This window comes from Malurus melanocephalus, unplaced genomic scaffold (assembly GCF_030028575.1).
Source record: "Malurus melanocephalus ecotype Western Australia unplaced genomic scaffold, MMel_1.1 scaffold_35, whole genome shotgun sequence".
Taxonomy (NCBI): domain Eukaryota; kingdom Metazoa; phylum Chordata; class Aves; order Passeriformes; family Maluridae; genus Malurus; species Malurus melanocephalus.
The window spans coordinates 3,034,742-3,053,042 of NW_026623267.1; the positions used below are offsets into that span (position 1 = coordinate 3,034,742).

Consider the following 18,301-nt stretch of genomic DNA (forward strand, 5'->3'; position numbering starts at 1 on the left):
ACAGCAGAAGCTTCATTACACACACAGAACTGTGCAAACCTTACCTGGACAAAGGAGAAAACTCTTACCATACTACTAGAAGGAAAAATGCTCTCAACTCAAGAGGGATATCAGGGGGCAGATTTACCTGGGGAACTGTGGCCTTCTCCCTGCTCCCTGTGAGTACAACAACCTAGAGTGTGAGCCATTGAAGCAGTAGGACAGTTGGGGATGGTACTCAACTGTACACTCTACCAGAGGAAGCTGTGATTCCCATAGCTGCTGGGAACACAAGAGAAAACATCAGGACACTTGATCCCTTATGCCAGAAAATAGCTGAATTCCCCTTCCAAGCTGATGTTAGAGTTAGTGGATTCTTCCTTTCCAAGGATTAATCCAGAATCCAGATTTCACACTAGAGTATTTTACAGGAACAAGAGATCTCCTTTTTACTCTCATTCTTTACTCAACATATGTTCCATTTCTAACACAGACTTCATTCAATGTTCCAGATCAGCTATCTAGAAAATGGTCTGATATTGATGRCTATCATTAATACCCAGTGTCAATCCAGCAAATAAAACTTCTTCTCAAAGCAGAAGGGACACACCAGGTAGGGAAGATGACAGAAAATAGTCTAAAAAACCTCACTGCAAAGATACATATGATGTATTTATAGTGTGAGTYGTAACTTTGACAACATGTCTTAGGAAACTCTAAAGAAATACTTTGTACTAAAGTAAAATATCACTCTAAACTCTATCAAATAGGTTACCAGAGAAACATATGAGTTATTGTTTGCAAACATCAGATTTAAATGTGCTTTATTCTCTACTTTTCAGAGACAATCCACGAATTAATACTTTAAATCCTTTGGGTACATACAGATTTAAAGAYAGACTCAGATCCATTTTTAGGCGAGTGTCACATCAATAGTTCTTAGATTATTTAAACAAACAAAAAAAAAAAAACTCCAAACAAACAAACCAGAAGCTAAATTTCTAAAGAAAAGTAAATTCTATTTTTAGAATTTTAGTAAATTTTAGTAAATTTTTTTTTAGAAACAAGTTGCTGTTTAAATTCCCAAGGGCACTATGAATGTAAGAACCTAATAAAGATTACATAAGGCTACAGTTAGGTGCTTACTTGCAGAAGTGAAGAATTTAAAACTTGCACCTTTTAAATTTTTTCTATCAGTTACATTGACATCTTGATCTTCCCCTTACATACATGCAAACAACTTGCAGCTTGTTGAGTCTTTTTTCTTAAGCATCTATCACTACCCAGACATTAAACTGGTAAGCTCAGCAAGACTCTAGGGTTTGTGAATACTGCTCCTAGAATCAAACATCAGACGTTTTGTGGAGACAGACCTACATGCCTCACTGAAGTTTGTGAACTGAATGCCAATCACTAAAATCCCACTATATTTGAGAAAGCCAAATAGTGCCAAGCAGGAGAATAAAAAGAAAAAGGCTCTAGGAGCATTTGTTTCCTTATTTGTAAACAATGTTTATTTTTAAATTTTAAGGGCAATAATTACCTTGTTAAAAACTACTAAATACTACAAATAGCTACTTATAATTCAAGTTAAAACACTGCTTCTTCTACAACTTAATGGGCATAAATTAAAAGACATGGAATTCCTGCTGAAAACCAGAAAAGTATTTTTACTGTGAGGATGGTTAAAAATCAGAACAAATTGCCCAGAGAACTTGTGGAGTCTTCATTCTTGGAGATGTTCAAAACATCTCTGGACACAATCCTGGACAATATGATCTAGCTGACCCTGCTTAAAYAGGTGGTTAGACTAAATTCTGCCAAGAGATCCTTTCCAACCWAGACAATTCTGTGCTTTGTGTGATTCTCTGTGGTACAGCTGARAGGACTATGAATGTACTGCATGCATGCAAGAGCATATTAGTCCCATATGACCTATTTATTCCCCATTCCAATCTTCTTGAAGACATTTCATCTCATAAAAGGAAACAGAAGGGGCAAAAGGGGGAAATTCTATCAAAACCATAGCAAATGCACACGCCTCCACATCTCTCTTAGGTGTCCCAGTAGGGCACATTTATGAGTTGCAGTCTTTTCCATTTATTGGAACTGCCTAGGAATCCTTTTAACTCCTTCCTAAAAATAACACCARTCCAAAGCAAATGTACTGTAGCAGAAAATACTTGTTTTATCAAAAACAAGTACTTTCTTTTTTTTTAGAATAGGAAAACTTGGTAGCAATCCAAGTGCAACTACTACTTAAATGAMGTTTGATGATTATTTCACTTGATAAAAATAATATTTTGTAAGCAATACATGCATGCATCTGTTTTTATTTTTCCAATTAAACTCAATTAAGACTTGAATTCAGTTRATAATATACAGAAATTTACTGCTATTTCAGATGCTGTAGAGTATCTAAGCCAYCTTCCTGGAGAGACAAGAAAGATGACATAGGACACAAAGGACATCCAATCCCTTCTGGACCAGTATTTCAAGTGGCACTAGACATCCCTGCTCCAGAGAGTAAATTAAGCCCTGAATGACTGACCCACAACATCACAAAGGGCAAAAGTATTTTATTTAATTAGGTTTCAGTGAATTTCAGTATAGGTTTCAGTATTTTCAAAGTTTTCCAACCAATGGTCATCAACCAAAAGAAATCCAAGCAATTAAAAGTAATTTTGAATAAAATTCCAACAATCACTAAAATTTTTGCTTTTAAGTGCAATGCTTCTGAGAGTCAAAAGTTAAGACAACAAATTAGAATGTACCAGAATTGAGTCACACTAATAAGCCTTCTTGAAAGATAATTCTGCTAACTATAATGTCTGGGAAAGCTACAGCTCCTGGAGGCCACCTCTATCAAAACTACACTGCCAGGTAGAGAAGAAAATCAAAACAAAAGGAAACCCTAATTACCAAAGGGACAACAGTGGCCTATTGCTGTTAGTACCATATCCCAGAAGACAATGATCTCCTGGATATGGAGACCTGAAGAAATTTATTCCTCCAAATCTCTTCTTCAWGGACACAAGTAAGGCCAAAATAGTTCCTTCATTTCTACAAATGTTATTGAAGTAACTGAAGAAGTGAAAGCTTTACCTAAAATTAAAAGAGCCACTGTCTTTTTAGCAGAGCACAGAGTTATCAAGCTTGTATTACACAGTTTTGGGTTATTTTTTTCACTTCACCATTGGCTGGTTTGGGATTTTTTGGTAGTGAAAAAGAACTTAACATAACACAATTCATCTGACTAGATCTYATGCTATTAATTGCTTTAACTGTGCACTTTACGTATCCACAAAATCACATATTAGCCTTTTTAATTATTTAAAACACATTAAATATTGCTGGTGCCAGCATGATCAGAGATTAACTTAATAATCACTCTTGTTTGAAGATAAAGCATTTGATTCCAGCTGCTATGGACATTTAAACAAGCAAAAGCAACATTTGCTGACATAGAAAAGGCAATCCACTCTCAAAAGGAATGGTAAAAATTAAACTATGTCCAACAAAACAACACTATTTTATGCTAGACACTAAAATTTTTAGAAGTTAACTTGCCCAGGAAAAATATGAATTACAGCATATAAGTCAGAAWAATATGGTAAAATAGAGTATCACAACAATTTCACATTTCTTTTGTTCCACCTACTTTTTCAATAGTCTAGATTCCCAGCCTCTAACCCACAAGAAAGCTACCTAGATGGCTTCTACACTTGGACCACAGCGAATAATAAAATTTAAATACATCACTGTTAGTACACCTCTGAAAGTATCAATGGGACAGCATAACCACTAAAATCAACTCAATTATAAATCAGAATTTGACACAGACTGATTTAGGATGGAAAATGCTAACTCAGGCTCTAGAGAATAGTTTTGTTGCAATCACAGGTAAGCTGTGATCAGAAAATAAACACATTTAAAGGTACAAAATAGCTAAAATAAACCAGYTATGGTGSTTTCCTTTCCCAGTCACCAAATGTATTCYCTAGAATAAAACTGTGCCTGAAGCTCTCACTTCACAAAAAAAAAAGAAAATGAAGTTTATAGGGCTGAAGATCACAGAGAGAAGCTTGAAAACATAATCTAACACCAGGCTTATGACTTCTACTGAGGAGTTCTGAAATTATGTGATTACTGATGTCTGGGAACTGACTTTTAGACACTGAATGTTTGAGAATGGCAATGCTAATATATCATTGAAAGCCATTCAATAAAACAACAAGGAGAAGCTATTCATCAATGTCCTGAGCTGGGAAAGGAGACACACTGGCCCAAAAAATGCTGACTGGCATAAAGACAGCTGAAGCACCTAGTCATCCCCTCTAATAGCCAAGTCTGAGGACACTGCAGAAATATCCAAGGACTAAGAGGATAATTAAATTGTATTTGGTTTCTCTTTACCAAATGGCACACACAAGAAGCTGGACTGGAATCAGACAATTTGCAGGGGACAGACTGCTCCTCACCTTGCCAATGAACTGGGCCATTGCACTGTACATGATCCAGCTCTCTAAGCACACGCTCACTGCTTCTTTTCCATCTTTGGACAGTAAGATGCYTAATGCAGCCAAGAAGTGCAGCTCTGCTATGGCCAAGTTTATTCATTTACCTGGCAACACCACAGTCACTCACATCTAATCAGGAGATAACTGATCTCCAATAAATAAATAAATAGATAAATATATACATCAAGTCTGAAAGATCTCTCCCCACTTTGCAAGCACTTTAACTTGTAGATCTGACAGTACTGCCAGTCAGTGAGCATACAGAAGCTGTTGCATCACCAGCTGGACTGGCTTCACCACTAGCCTGCTCTCAGGCTAACTCTTTTCTTGCATTTGAAAATCAAATGCAAGTTTTTACCTCTGTATTTATACCAATTCCAAGATAACCAAATAAAGGCTCTTGTCACCCATYTTCCGAAGAGAAAAAACACTATCTGCATATTAACTAGAACTAAAAGCTATTTATGAATTTCCTTCAGTAAGAGCTACTGGCAATACAAACCTTCTCAGACACGAATCAAAAAACAATGCAACAATTCTATTAGGACTCAATTATTTCCCCAATTATTACTATYTAAGTGTGGTCTTTGAAATCCATTTCTCACAAAGAGAGAGAATAAAATTTCTGAATCTGGACTGGAATTTACTGAYCTGCAGTTCCTAAAGGATCACCACCCCACCTACATTCAACACAGCCCAATGCAAAGACCTGCACACATACAAGTAATTTCTCAATACCTTACTCACACAAAATACTACACTACATATGGTGCTCCTATATGTTTTGCTACTTTGTTCAGAGCTACATGGGTACCTCTACACAGCACAATCAACTTCTATGCCCTAGTGACAGTTTMGATGGAAGGTTTCATCTCTTCTGTAAAACATATTCCTCTTTCCTATCATCACAGTCACAAAAACATTTGAGCTATTAATACAATTTCCCYGCCTACTTGGTTCCAATGGAGCCCTTCAACCAAGAGATCCTCTGTGAAGACCCTAAAATTGCTGAAGACATGTTTCCACTCCACACAGGGAATAACTAAGAAAAATGTTCAGCCTTAGCCATGATTTTTATTACCACTTCATCAGCTCTGTTTCTACACTGAGTCTAGTCTACCTTTTAAAGCTAAGGATTCTTTGGGACATTGCTGTGGCTGCATGAAAATAACAAAAAAAAAAGCCTGCAAAAAAGTCAGTATGAATTATCAGCTACTAAGGTACTAGAATATTACTCAACCACAAAAACTGTGTGTCAGTATAAAATAGAAATGGAATATTGATTTTGGTGTTTGGTACCATTTTATAACTACAAAAAAAAAAAACATAAATTCCTCCTTTAGGTACACAACTGGAAACCCTCTATTTATCTGATTATTGCTTACCTATCACTTTATACAGCAATGTTCAACTGAAAAGATCCCAAGAACACAAAACAATAAGGAAAATAACTTTTTGTACTAGGTAATAATCTTGTTAAGTACCAAAAGAAGAGCTTTCCTTGTAGGAAAACATTTGTTAGGGATTTTTGAAAKAACTCTTTTCTTTAGCTAACTACAACATTTTAAGCGACTGCAAGATTGTTAACACTCAGAAACAGGAAATACCTTGCAGAGACACAAAAGACTCGCAGCAGTATTGAATGGAGATGAAGATTTTCACCCTTCTCTGAAGCTGGAGTTGGTCAAAATCATTTGTCCTTCTTTTCTTTAGATTTTCTAAAGACTGAAAACAGGAGAACATGAAATGTTACTGAAACTTATTCCAGGTTCACAAACAATGTTTTATTTGAAAATGACTTGCTTCTTTTGTTCACAGTCTCTTCTGCCTTTGCAAACCATAAATAACAGCCCATCTTTTATTTGTTGTCGGTTTCTCACAGAACCAGTTTGTTATGACTGCTCTCTCCTACACAAAAGCTGGTCAGGGTTTCCAAACATCCTTCTGTTTATTTATGGCAAGCTGCAGTGTAAACATTTGCTTACTACAAATCAGTGCCAGAAATTGCTAAAYAAACCCACTGTTTTAACACCTCTTACCCCCCTACTATATGAAAGAAAACGAAGCACTTACAGTCCACATGCCTTTCTCTAGTCTGCATATATTCATTACAGGTCAAAGCAATTTTCTCTTATTTCAAGACAGAATGGGTCCAAGTTCAGTAGCGGCTCTGGCTTCTATGCTTCCTTCTTTTGCCTGACTAGCTTTGAGTGTAAGAAAGAYTTCTGTGGGGTTCCTTTTTAATTTTTAGGGTGAGGTTGGTTTATTTTTACTTAAAGCTTTAAGAGGCATGCCAGGGATGTAATCCACAATACCCCTCCACAAGCAGTGATGCCAGCAAAGCACACRAACAATAAACTGCARAAGGAAGGAARAGGGATCAGGAATACCTCAAGCCAGTACTGCTGCAGAACACCTTGTGTCAAAACAAGATGCATAAGGTGTCATAAACCCATCAGATTGAATTTTYTGATAAAGTGTGGTTCTTCTGACAGTTTTCAAATATGTGTAACAGAGATAGACAGAAAATAATCTTAGTTGACAACAAATAGAGGGGCTTTTCCTTCCCCTTGAAATTGAAGGTTCTGAATTTACAGCTCAARATTTTCTTCAACCATTCCCTAGCACTCCTTAGCCTGAGACACAACTTTTCTTTACTTGGAGAAAAACTGCCGTTTCAAGGAAAAATTCCTGAAATTGAGGGCTTAAATAATTTTAATCTCTGATTCTTAATTAGGAGCAGAAGTTGAATTAGAAAAAGAACAGACAAGTGTTTAGACTTCCCATGCCTTCTTCAGGCCTGAGCAAAAGAAACAGTTCCATTTGCACTTTTTTTCCCTCTCACAAACTATACCAACTAGTTCAGGAAAAAAAAAGCCAAAAAAAGATAGTAACAACAAAATTTTTAAAACCCATACAAACAACAAAACCCCAAAATTCCTTCTCTTTTATATCTTCAGATCAATGTAGCTGTATTACCACTTTTTTTTTTCCTTCTCCTTTTAGGTGTTCAGGGCTTGAATTGGTTTGCTAAGGGCTACTTGGTGATCACACAATGCCTTCACTACCTGGGCCAAAGAATAAATACATCAGGAACTAAAGACACAGCCTATGAAAATTCACTCYTTGGGTTTCCAACGATTTTCAACACTCAACGTACAAAGGCCAGTGATAAAATGTAGTAACATAATTTGTAATTCACAGAATCAGCCTAAGCCATTGAAGATGCTTTGACTCCCCTTCCCTTGTCTGCCCTATGCTCTGCTACACATTATTGCCCCAGAGTACAGGTGACAATCTTGTTGCCACTGGTGTCATGATACAAATACATACTGACATCCCACAATAGTGCCAACAACCAGACAAAATGCAGGCACTTGTTTCACTTCTCCAGCTCTGCTATGAGCGCAGAGAGAGGTGGAAAGCTGGAGGTATTTATGTCTCAAACTCCCACAAATTACAACTGACAAGATCCTGTTACTAGAGSCTTAATTCTCTTCACCTACCCAGCAACACCTTTAAAAATCAATGCAAGTCCATCATGCAAGAGTTACTTCTAATTAGCAAAGAGAGTAAATTCAAACAGCCTGTCTAGCWGCTTTCCAGCCTTTAAGGGAAAGTTGCACCACAGTAGATTGGGAATCCTGGGGAAATGTGAACATCTGCAAGGAATAAAAACACAAGCTATTTTGTATATAACTTGTTCTCATCTGCGATCATTTGCATCCAAAGATGCGAAGCATGGAATCTGACTCCATTATGCACAATGGACCTGACCAAAAGGTTTTAAAGAAATTGAACAAATCTAATACAGGAAAAAGAAATGGAAAAAAAAAAATTGAATAGCATGATTCAAACGGAATATATACTTGAGGATCCAGTCACACTGGTCCAAGAGAGCTTCCTCCTGTATTAGGTCAGCCCTGRCTACAGAAACATTTTGGAGTTTGACTTAATCTCTAATGTTAAATTCCTACTTCTGTTTCACCTCCATTCAYGGTTATCCTCCCCACTAAGGAAGCAAAGCACACTTAGTCCTCCTATTTACATTTCAGCAACACCTACGTTTTTGCAATTCTATGTGTTTGGAGGAGAGAGCCACACGCATGAAATGTAAATAGACAAGACTTCAGTTGCATAGCCATCATTCAATTTCCTACACATCCTACTTTCCCTACAAGCAAATACAGCAGCTGCATTTGTATGCAAAAGTCACCACAGAYTGGAAGAAATCCCGAGTGTACTTGATTGTAACCTCACTGAGGATGGGAAGCTCAGCGCAGCAGGGGGATGGCACAGTCTCTGGTGCACTCTGCAGCGCTGATGCACTAAGGTCCTGCCAGAAAGGACTTCTGCACCCTTCCTGAGAGTCTGTTTGCCTGGGTTTTCTAGGAAACAGAAAAACAAAAAGTAAAAAAAAAACCAGGAAGTTCAGCTAAGGAATATACCAAAYCCACAAAACAGGTACAGTTATCCCCACAAGAAGGTAGCACTTCAGTTCAGCCTGGCTCTTGAGACCTCTCTTTTGATATCCATAGTTCACTAAAGTCAAAGTCCCAGCTCTGTTCTGAAAGCATCACCTCACTTCTTCTTTTTTTTTTTTTTGTTTTATGCAACTAAAATATAGGTCACTGACTGAAAGGGGGCTTTTAAAACTAACAGAGAAAAGGCAAAATCACAGAAGATATATCCCCTCAAAGGGAGAATCTTCTTATTTGCTTTAAAGGCATAATTTTAAAATCTGTATTAGCTCAGGACAGAAATATTTTTCAAGACACTTTCTAATAAATGTAGCTGTTAGGGAAACACATTAATAAAAATTTTWRAAAAATTCAAAAATAAATCTGAAAAGAATACATTCCACATATCCTGATGACATTTCTTCAACCACAGGTTTTTATATGTTTTGCCTTGACGAGCCAGGTAGAGGCACAGTCTAGCTTAAAAAGGGCAGTAGCCCTTTTACTTTATTTAACCTGAAAYGAAACCTGATGGAAAATGTTTCAGACATAATAAGGCCATAAGCTTGCTCACATCTYCCTCAAAATTTGTTATTAATCTAAGAAATGCTGCTTTCACTTAAGCAATCACTTGAAAAAAACAAAACWTGCAGGACAGAAATCAAGCCTTATCAACACTGTAGAAGGACCTCAATCACTCCAAGATTTGATACCTGCAAAACAAAACTCCTCTATTATCCAAACTAGTGATACTGAGAATCATGTTCAAGTGGTTTCTTCTGAAGGCTAGAATAAAAGGTTGTTCTGGAGGCACAAGGGTTAGAAAAATTTAGGAATTTAGACTACTGAAGGGAGAAAAACCACTATCTTAAGATCCATCCTAAATAATCAYAGCATTCAGGAAAAAGACAACAGTAAATTAGGTTCCAACACTACAGCATCYATACTGTCAAATACCATCACTGTATGTATCATTCCTGTCAGGAAAAACAAAGACAGATGGCTGTAGAAAAAGACACTCTTCAGAACAACCTTAATCTTCAAGTACTGATGAATCAAAATATTTACAATATTCATCCCCCTACAGAGCTCATTCCCTATAATTAAATCTCTTCTAAACTGCCACAACATATTGCTACAGAAATTTTGGCAGAACAAATTCTTCATTTACATAACTGTTCAGAGTAGTCACCTAACTTAGAGGAAAAAGAACCATGAATTCTCAAGYATTACTGATGTTCTGAAGCCTCTGATTTTATTTCACTCATAATTGCTTAAATATTTTACTGCTTTCTCTTCACAGGGAAATATCCAATTGCTGATATCAAGGTCAGTAACTTCCAACTGCCATGAGTGGGACTGGAATTTGCACTGCATTCACTAATGGAATGTCACTTCTTGAAACAGCATCTTCCTTGTCTCAAGCTGAAGGAGAGACATATTTAGAAGATCTAGTAATGTATGTAGGTGCATAAAGACCCCTTAGTACTGCTTCAGTTCCCACAAGCTACCTGCCCTTTGAGACTTCACTGCCACTTACAGCAAGAAGCACAAAAGGTTTCCTAAATCAGGTATCTCCAGTGCAAAACTCTGGCCCCAGAAAGGAAGACAAACAGTGCAGATTTGTACCAGTACCAGACTTCAGTGGTCAATCTTAACTACGTCCAAATTTTTTCCATAGTTATAAGCACAATTAAAACACGAATCTGCTAAAATCTTGACAAAACATTTTTCTAGAACCTAGAACACGACTAGCACCTGCCCAGAACCTGTTGCAGTTCCTTTCTGGTCTACATTAGAAATTTCCCTTTCCATAAAGATCAGGAAGACTCATGGGAGCTGGTCCACATGGGAATACCCACAACCAGGAGTTTCAAAGCTCTCCTGGTTTCCCAGTTTAATCTGTCAAACTCCAACATCATTGCATCATTTTCTTCTCTTTAAACTACCTCCCAGAGTTGCCTCTATTCCCTGAAATTTCTTCAGGCTTAGGCTTGGMAGGAATGCCCCTCAAAAAAAGGTCTCCTAAGTATGTTTCTTCTCAAATTGAAGGTTCTAAAGCCCAAAATTCAGTCGGGGATAAAATCCACATGAGACAATTAAAAAAAAATCATTAATTTTTTTTTAATAATCACAGGGTATCACAATACCCTGTGAAAAGTTTTRACTCTTTATTTAACCAGAATTTTATGGTAAAATTTCAAAAATCTCTAGGAAAGAAAAGCATCCCATCTAGAAGCACACATCCATGCAATACAKTATGCACACAAAATGCCAGAGCAGCAGACCTCATTTTATCCTAAGTGCTCAAAAAGCCATCTAAATCAGAACACAAAGAAGYGAAGGTTTAGAAATCACTAAGTCAAGGATTCCATGTCTTTCACACGTAAGTATAAGCGTCAGATAATTCAAGAAATTTGAGGGGATATACTACTACTACTACCACCAGTTAGTAGTAGCAGGGTGGTTTTAGGTTTGGTTTTTTTTTTTTTTGGTTTTTTTTTGTGTGAGGAATAAACTGTTAAAAAATTTAAAACCAGGTTTCTAAAAATTTAATAATTTCTTAGGAAATTCTTGTAATTTTTAGCCTTTCGGCACGGTTCCTCTACCTCCAAAGAAGAAATACACAAAAACTCAAACACAAGATTCCCTTCCACTCCCTGCAATCAGGGYAATCAGAGTAACTGAAGTCCTCAGAGCAGAGAACACACTGGCAAGTATAATATAAAATATGAAGAATAACTTTTTTTCAATAAAAGAATTAAAATGAGACAAATATGTGGTTACTGTACGTAAGTGTAATTACATTGGATGATATTTTTGTTTGCCTAGTTTTTCCCAATAACTGTCATCTGTTCTCACACAAGTGATTAAATTAATTTCATTTCTCACTTAATCCAATTCCCATTTCTAGTTCAATTTATAATCATCACTTCCCCGTGGTAGGGTGGCATTAAATCACTGTCATTCTTGGCCATTAAGTTCATCATATTCCAGTCAGCAGAATCGATCAAAAACACCACAGCAGTGCCATGAATTTCTCATTAATTACATTCTTTTTTGTTGCTTTGTAGAAGCTGATCATCAGTGTCAGAAGCTACATTACATMAATTTCTGACTTTTCAGGCAAAAGAAAACACATTCTGAATAAAAAATAGAGACAACAAAAAAAGCCATTTTTATAATGAACACAGCATTCTCTCTGTTAAAACCACACTCACTTTACTTTGTAAGGGCYCACTGAAGAAATGACCCATGTAAGCATAAATTTCCATCTGCTACTGATCTTCTAACCATACTTCTTACTGCAAACTCAAAATTTATTGCTCCCTTAACAGAGGAAAAAACCAAAACAAAACCACCTCCCTTGATGCTGCTCAAATTTCTTTGCATGTTCAAATTCAAGTACTGAGTAAAGTTCACTTACATGTTTAGTAATACACAGACTTTTTAACAGGAGTTGCCATCTTAAACACAGTTGTTCATGTCCTGTCTTACAGAGAACATAAGACTGAAGAAAGATTACAACTCCCYGAGAAGATCCCTGGGAATCTCACATTCCTTGCCCAAGGCAARATTCTATACTATTTGTTCAGGGCCAATTTGAAGCTCAGTTACTCCCAAGCTCGCTCATAAAACCATACCCATAAATCAAATTTCTGCATAGTCATCTTTACTTTTAAAACATYACATTGCTTTCTGACAGTAAAGACAGCGCTTAATCTCACCTTCTGTGTGGCTCATGCTGAGCTACAAAGTGTTAAATAAACAACACTTCAATTTCCATATTAAAATTCCCTTCCCTAACAGCACAGTCTCTTGCTTGGAATAGAAAGAAAGTTATACCTGCCAAGCTAACTGGATCATTTTCAAAGAAATCCCGAGGCAACTTCTTCCTCTCTTGAAATATTAGGAGCACAGTTTTCCCCCCATCTGCCAATTCAATAGCTGCCCAAATGTACATTTTCTCCATGCCCATTTATACAAGAATTAACAGTGCCTTTTGTTGCTTGCATGCACAGTAAACCAGTGTAGGCACAAAATAATTTCTTGTGCTTAAAAGATGTTAATTGGTACAACTGCATTATTTTCAGTGTCCTACTAAATCAAGAGCTTATTATTCTCKAACAGTTTCTCAGAACACCCATACCTAGTGTAGTACTTCATACATAATAACTGTAAAGTGCTTTACAGATGCTGTCAAATTATTCACAGTCTGAAAAGCAGACAAAAGATTAAAGGAGTTTTTCTGGAATACTTTCAAAGTAAAAAATTCTCTGTAATCATCTGTAAACTTGAACAACACGAAGAGATGTGACTGAGTAGCTATATATGGGTGGCTTTTTAAGCATCTGTGCTAACTGCATTACTTATTCAGCACATCACTGGATTTCAGTAGGATCTACTTAAGCAGCAAACACGATTTTCTGATAAAAACTCTAAAGAACTGAACACGAATCAGCGGTCTTGCCCCTGCCAACTGTTTCATGCAAGGCAGATCCCAGAATCAACAGGAACTGGCAAGGCTACAGTAATCCTTTACCCTATGCGCTACAGTTAACAGGATTGTGGCCTCTGGGTCTGCTCCTGATMTTTTCATGACTGAACAAACGCTGCCATGAACATTCACACAAATAAGACTAACCYCAACTCGCTTCTGAAATGCTTGCAAGATATTTTCCCAGCCCTACAAAATTGGAAAAATTCATGACAAGCTTTAAAAACTGTAGTCACACTATTTGCTATGATCAACGTCTGCAGTTTATTTCCCCGTGGTAAGATTCAAACTGTAATTCCATTTCTTTCACATTTTATTGTGGTGTCTGGTGCTTCCCAGTGTTTGGTGTGACAGCTATGGATCAGCTGTCRCTCCGACTCCGCCAGAGCCTGCACAGACAAGCCGGGCTCGCTGCACGGCCGGAATCCACCCTGCACCGATGGCCTGRGAGAGCGGCAGCAATGAGCCATCTGCAACCTGCAGCATCGCAGGGACCCGCGMTTCTCGGGCAGAATTGCTCTGGATCGACCAAAAGGGTAATTTTGGACCGGGAACCAAATCTTTCCCCACCATCAGCTACAACCACCTGAGCAGCACCTCCTCTATTGCGAGGGCTACAGATGCAATGTCCCAGCAATCAGGGCGCCTAGATCATTTGCAGCTGTGAGCTCTCGCATATCTAAACGCCGGAAAGGGGCAAAAGCTTGGTTTTGTCACTCAAACGAGCAGCTCAAGTCCCAGTACACGCGATCGCAGCTCGCAGTAAGTGTCGAGCCGCCGTGGAGCGCCCGTGTCGCGACGGCAGAGCCATCTTCCCCGGAGCYGCCGCCAGCCGAGCACCTGGATCACGTCCCCGCATAACCCCGCGGGGAGCGGGACTCACGGCGCCCCGGAGCCACCCCGGGCTCCAGCTCATGCTCCCCCCACCGCCGCTCCCCGCTGCCTCCTACGCGGAGCCGAGGGCCGGAGGGAGCTCAGCCCGGTGCCCGGGGGCGCCCCGGCGGCCGGWGCTGCCGCTTGACCCGTCTCCCTGGCAACGGGGACACTCGCCTTCCTCCGTCCCCCACCCGCACCCCGTCAGAGCCCCCTTTCCCCGCCGCAGCGGTGCCGAGCGGCCGGGCCGGCRGGGCACGACCGGCGGCCGCCCCTCGCCCCGGTCCCGGTTAGGTAACAGYGGCGGTGAGGCGCCGCCTCGGGCCCGGCCGCTCGCTCACCTCGGGCAGGTGCCGGGGCCGCGCACGGCGCTGGCGGCGCCGCCTCTCCGCCCCGCTCCGCTCCGACGGCAGCGGGGGGACGAGCCGCCAGCCAGCAGCTCCCGCGCCGCAGATCCGCCGTCCCGGCTGTGCCGCTCCGGTGCCCGAGCAGGAGGAGCTTCCCCGCCCCGCCCAGTGCGCAGCGGCGGCCCGGGAGGGCCGCACCTGCCGGAGGAGGAGGCGGGCCGGGCCGCGGGRTCCCGGTGCCGGCTGCTCCCGGGGCAGTGCGGGGCAGCCACTGCAGCCCGCGGTGCCCCCGAGAGGCGAGGGACGGAACGCTGCCCATCCGCCGGGGCCATGGCCCTGAGGGAGGGCTGGAGGGAAAGGCCTGCTTGAGTGAGCCCTTTAAGTAGCGCTAAGTTTGTAAGCAGAACCACCTGCGCGGCGGGATCGCCACGGGGATGGCGGGGTCAGGAGGGCTGTCAGGGAGCATTTGGGAAGGAAGATTTTAGGACGAGATACGGCTGGAGAGGGTGAGGTCTCTATAAGGGCAGGTCCAYTGCAGGGTCGGGGCCGGAGCGCTACATTCTAGGATATTAAAGCATCAGTACTTTATCATCTTATTAAGGGGGTTTATGTGGCTTTTTAAAAATCGTATTGTTAATGTGATGAGAAACATCCGTCTGAGATACAAGTGCTGCACCGCTGTGTGTTTTTCCAAATGCTGTCTTTGCAGCACAGGGGATCCAGCTCTGCAGTGAGGCTCAGTAACAGCGCTTCTCTTATCAGCTTCGCCTCGTGAAACTGTGGTGGTGGGAGCTTTTCTTCTCGCACCCTCTGATCCCATGGTTGTGAAGAACATTCAGGAGAATTAAAAAAAGAAATCCAATGATTAGTGTTCCATTCCTAATTAGCAAGATTGGAACTTGCTTTAATATGTAGGAGAAAATACTATTTTGAGAATTGCACAGAGAAGCTTTACTTTTGAGCAGTTTGCTTCTTGCTACTGGATTTTCTTAGGAGTTTAGTTCCTGTTTTATGTGTGGAGTTAATACAAAAACAGTAGATCCCAAAAATCTCTGTCTCCATCTCCAACCTACCTCCATATTAAATTTTATGCCACATCATATGTGCCACATCAGAGGAGTTCAAGTCTTTTTCAGATGGCATTTCCTCAAGACAATTTTCAGCTTGTAGGCCTTCTATTAAGCCTACTGACACATCTGTTGTTCTAAGGTGTTTGTGAAAGGTGTCTAGCAATACCCAAATTCCTCATCTGCAGAGCAGACTGCAACAAGTGGAAAGTCAGTTCAGAAAGTGCACCAGATGAAGTATATGGAGTGTTTTGGGTAGTAATGCAAAGCTGGTGCTTATGCAGTGCAATACCAGGCAGAGGACCATTTTTGTTCCAAAACAGAGACATAAAGACAAGGCCAGTGCTTTGTTAGAACCAGTTAATTCATGTGCAACACAGAAATATTATGGCTGCAATACCTTTCCTTGATCACATCCAAGTGGGTTTTGAATGTCTCTAGAGAGGAATATTCCACGACCTCGCTTGGCAGCCTGTCCAGGGCTCTCTCAACCTCCACATAAAGACAGTCTTCCTCATGTTGAGGTGGAATGTCTTGTGTTTTGGTTTACGGTCACTGTTCCTTGTCCTGTTGCTGGACACCACTGAAAGGAATCTGGCAATACATTGTATCAAATATTAGAAAAAGTCACAGAGAATGACAATAATTCTTATTCTTTTTTTTTTTTTTTTTTTTTTTTTTTAAATGCTCTCTTGTGGAAATATATAATGAGGAGCTTTTTTATCTTCTGAATTCTATTTCCAGCACTAGAGAAAGTCTGCAGATGTTTGATGATCCCTACACAAGGCAGTGTAAATGTAATAAGCTCAAAAGAAATACCAGAACACAACAAAAGTGAGGCCTACCAAATCTTGGGAAAAAAAGGTGCATCAAAAGAACTATTGCAGCTACTTACATGATTGCATATTCCAGTTGACTGTATTGTYTTGTCCTTTACCATTCGTATGAAAGGAACTCGAGCAGATGGACAAGAGCTTGTTAGAACTGGGAATATAAACTTGCATGAGATAAAAACACCTCAGTTTGGAGGAGTTGATACAAGAGATTGTGAAACTGAAAATATAAAGTAATCTATTCTGATCCACGAAAGAGTTATTGCAGCTCTTGTGGAAGAAGACACAGGGCATCCTAAGAGGATCCTTCAAAACTCTCAGAGAACAACAAAGAACATCAATAAAAGCCSAAGTTTTTCCCACATCTATGAATCCTGAGGTAAAAGAGTACAGGGGAGTATGCTAACAGAGCAAASAATGTGATGAAACCTTAAGTTAACCAGCAGCTGCCAAAAGGAGCTGTTATTAAGGAAGATATTGAAGGGATTCAGCACCTAAAAGGAGACTTCACTGCTGCACAAAAATAAAATGGTAACTATCTTTTCACTGAAAATTCATGTAGCCCTTAAASGAAAGCTGACAGTTTGAGAAAAACTAATTGCAGAGTACATTGAGATAATGAGCACTATGGAAAAAGAAGTGAAAACTAGAATCACTAGACCATTCAAAATTAATAAAAACAATGAAACAATGAAAACAGATCTGYAAATCCAGAAGAAATAACTCAAAAAAAGCACAGACAAATCTGCAAAAAAMCCCAAGATTTGTCTAAGAGTATATGGTTTCAATTCTGAATACCCAAAATTTTCATGGCACAGCTAGCCATTGGGTCAGTACTGTTAATATAAATCATGTATCTATACAAAACTATATCATGAGAAAGCTGTTCATTGACACAATGCTATCATCCAAATAGATTTGCAGGAGAAATTAATGATCTGGTCAATAAAGTACAAAATTCAGTTAGTGAAAACTGWCTGAAGCAGCAACAGATGTTGGTATCTTATGCATATGTTATAGGTGGCCTCCTGTCTATCAGTTGTTCAGCAGATAATGTATTTGCATTAGTTGTATCAGGATCTTTTACCTCTGTTAAAAATTGCTGACCACTGAACTTCCACAAGTGTCTGAAGATGTATTACAAAATATGACTGTACCATTTTCTAGTAGAGCTGGGACATTCAGGTTGACTGAGAAGCAAATATGTGGATGAGGAGAGTATTAAATATTTTGACACCAATKGTAGAAATTGTCCTCAAACTAAACTGTTTGTTTCAGAATAACATAAGGAAWTTTTCTGATTGATGAGATGGGGGGCCATGAAAAGCAATTAATATCTTCTTAGGAGATCTCTGTTTCACTCTGAAAAAAYCACAGAAACTGTTTTTTCTCAGCTGCAAAATACTGTAGGAATTAAAGAGAAGGAGTGGAAATAGCAAAGTGTGTGTATATAAAGAATGCAAATGAATTAGTGTCCTCACTGCAAAGCCAGCTGAACCTGTTGGCACAGGTGATGCAAAAAAACTTAGCTTGTATACTGTCAAAGAATGGAAGTTTGAAGATTACCATCACTGCTGGGCAAGAAAATGTTTATCTGGAAACTATTGACTGAGCCAATAGTAAAGCATCTGCTTCAAAACAAATTTATTGCTTCTTTGAGTAATTTCTTTCAAAAGGTCAAGGACATAAATGGTGGTTTATGGCCATATGCTTTATGGAYATAA

General features: G+C 39.5%; 1 pseudogene; it reads left to right on the forward strand.

The window, feature by feature from the left end:
- The first annotated feature begins 16,435 nt into the window (after positions 1 to 16,435).
- On the forward strand, positions 16,436 to 18,301 carry LOC130572422 (kinesin-like protein KIF11-A; annotated as a pseudogene).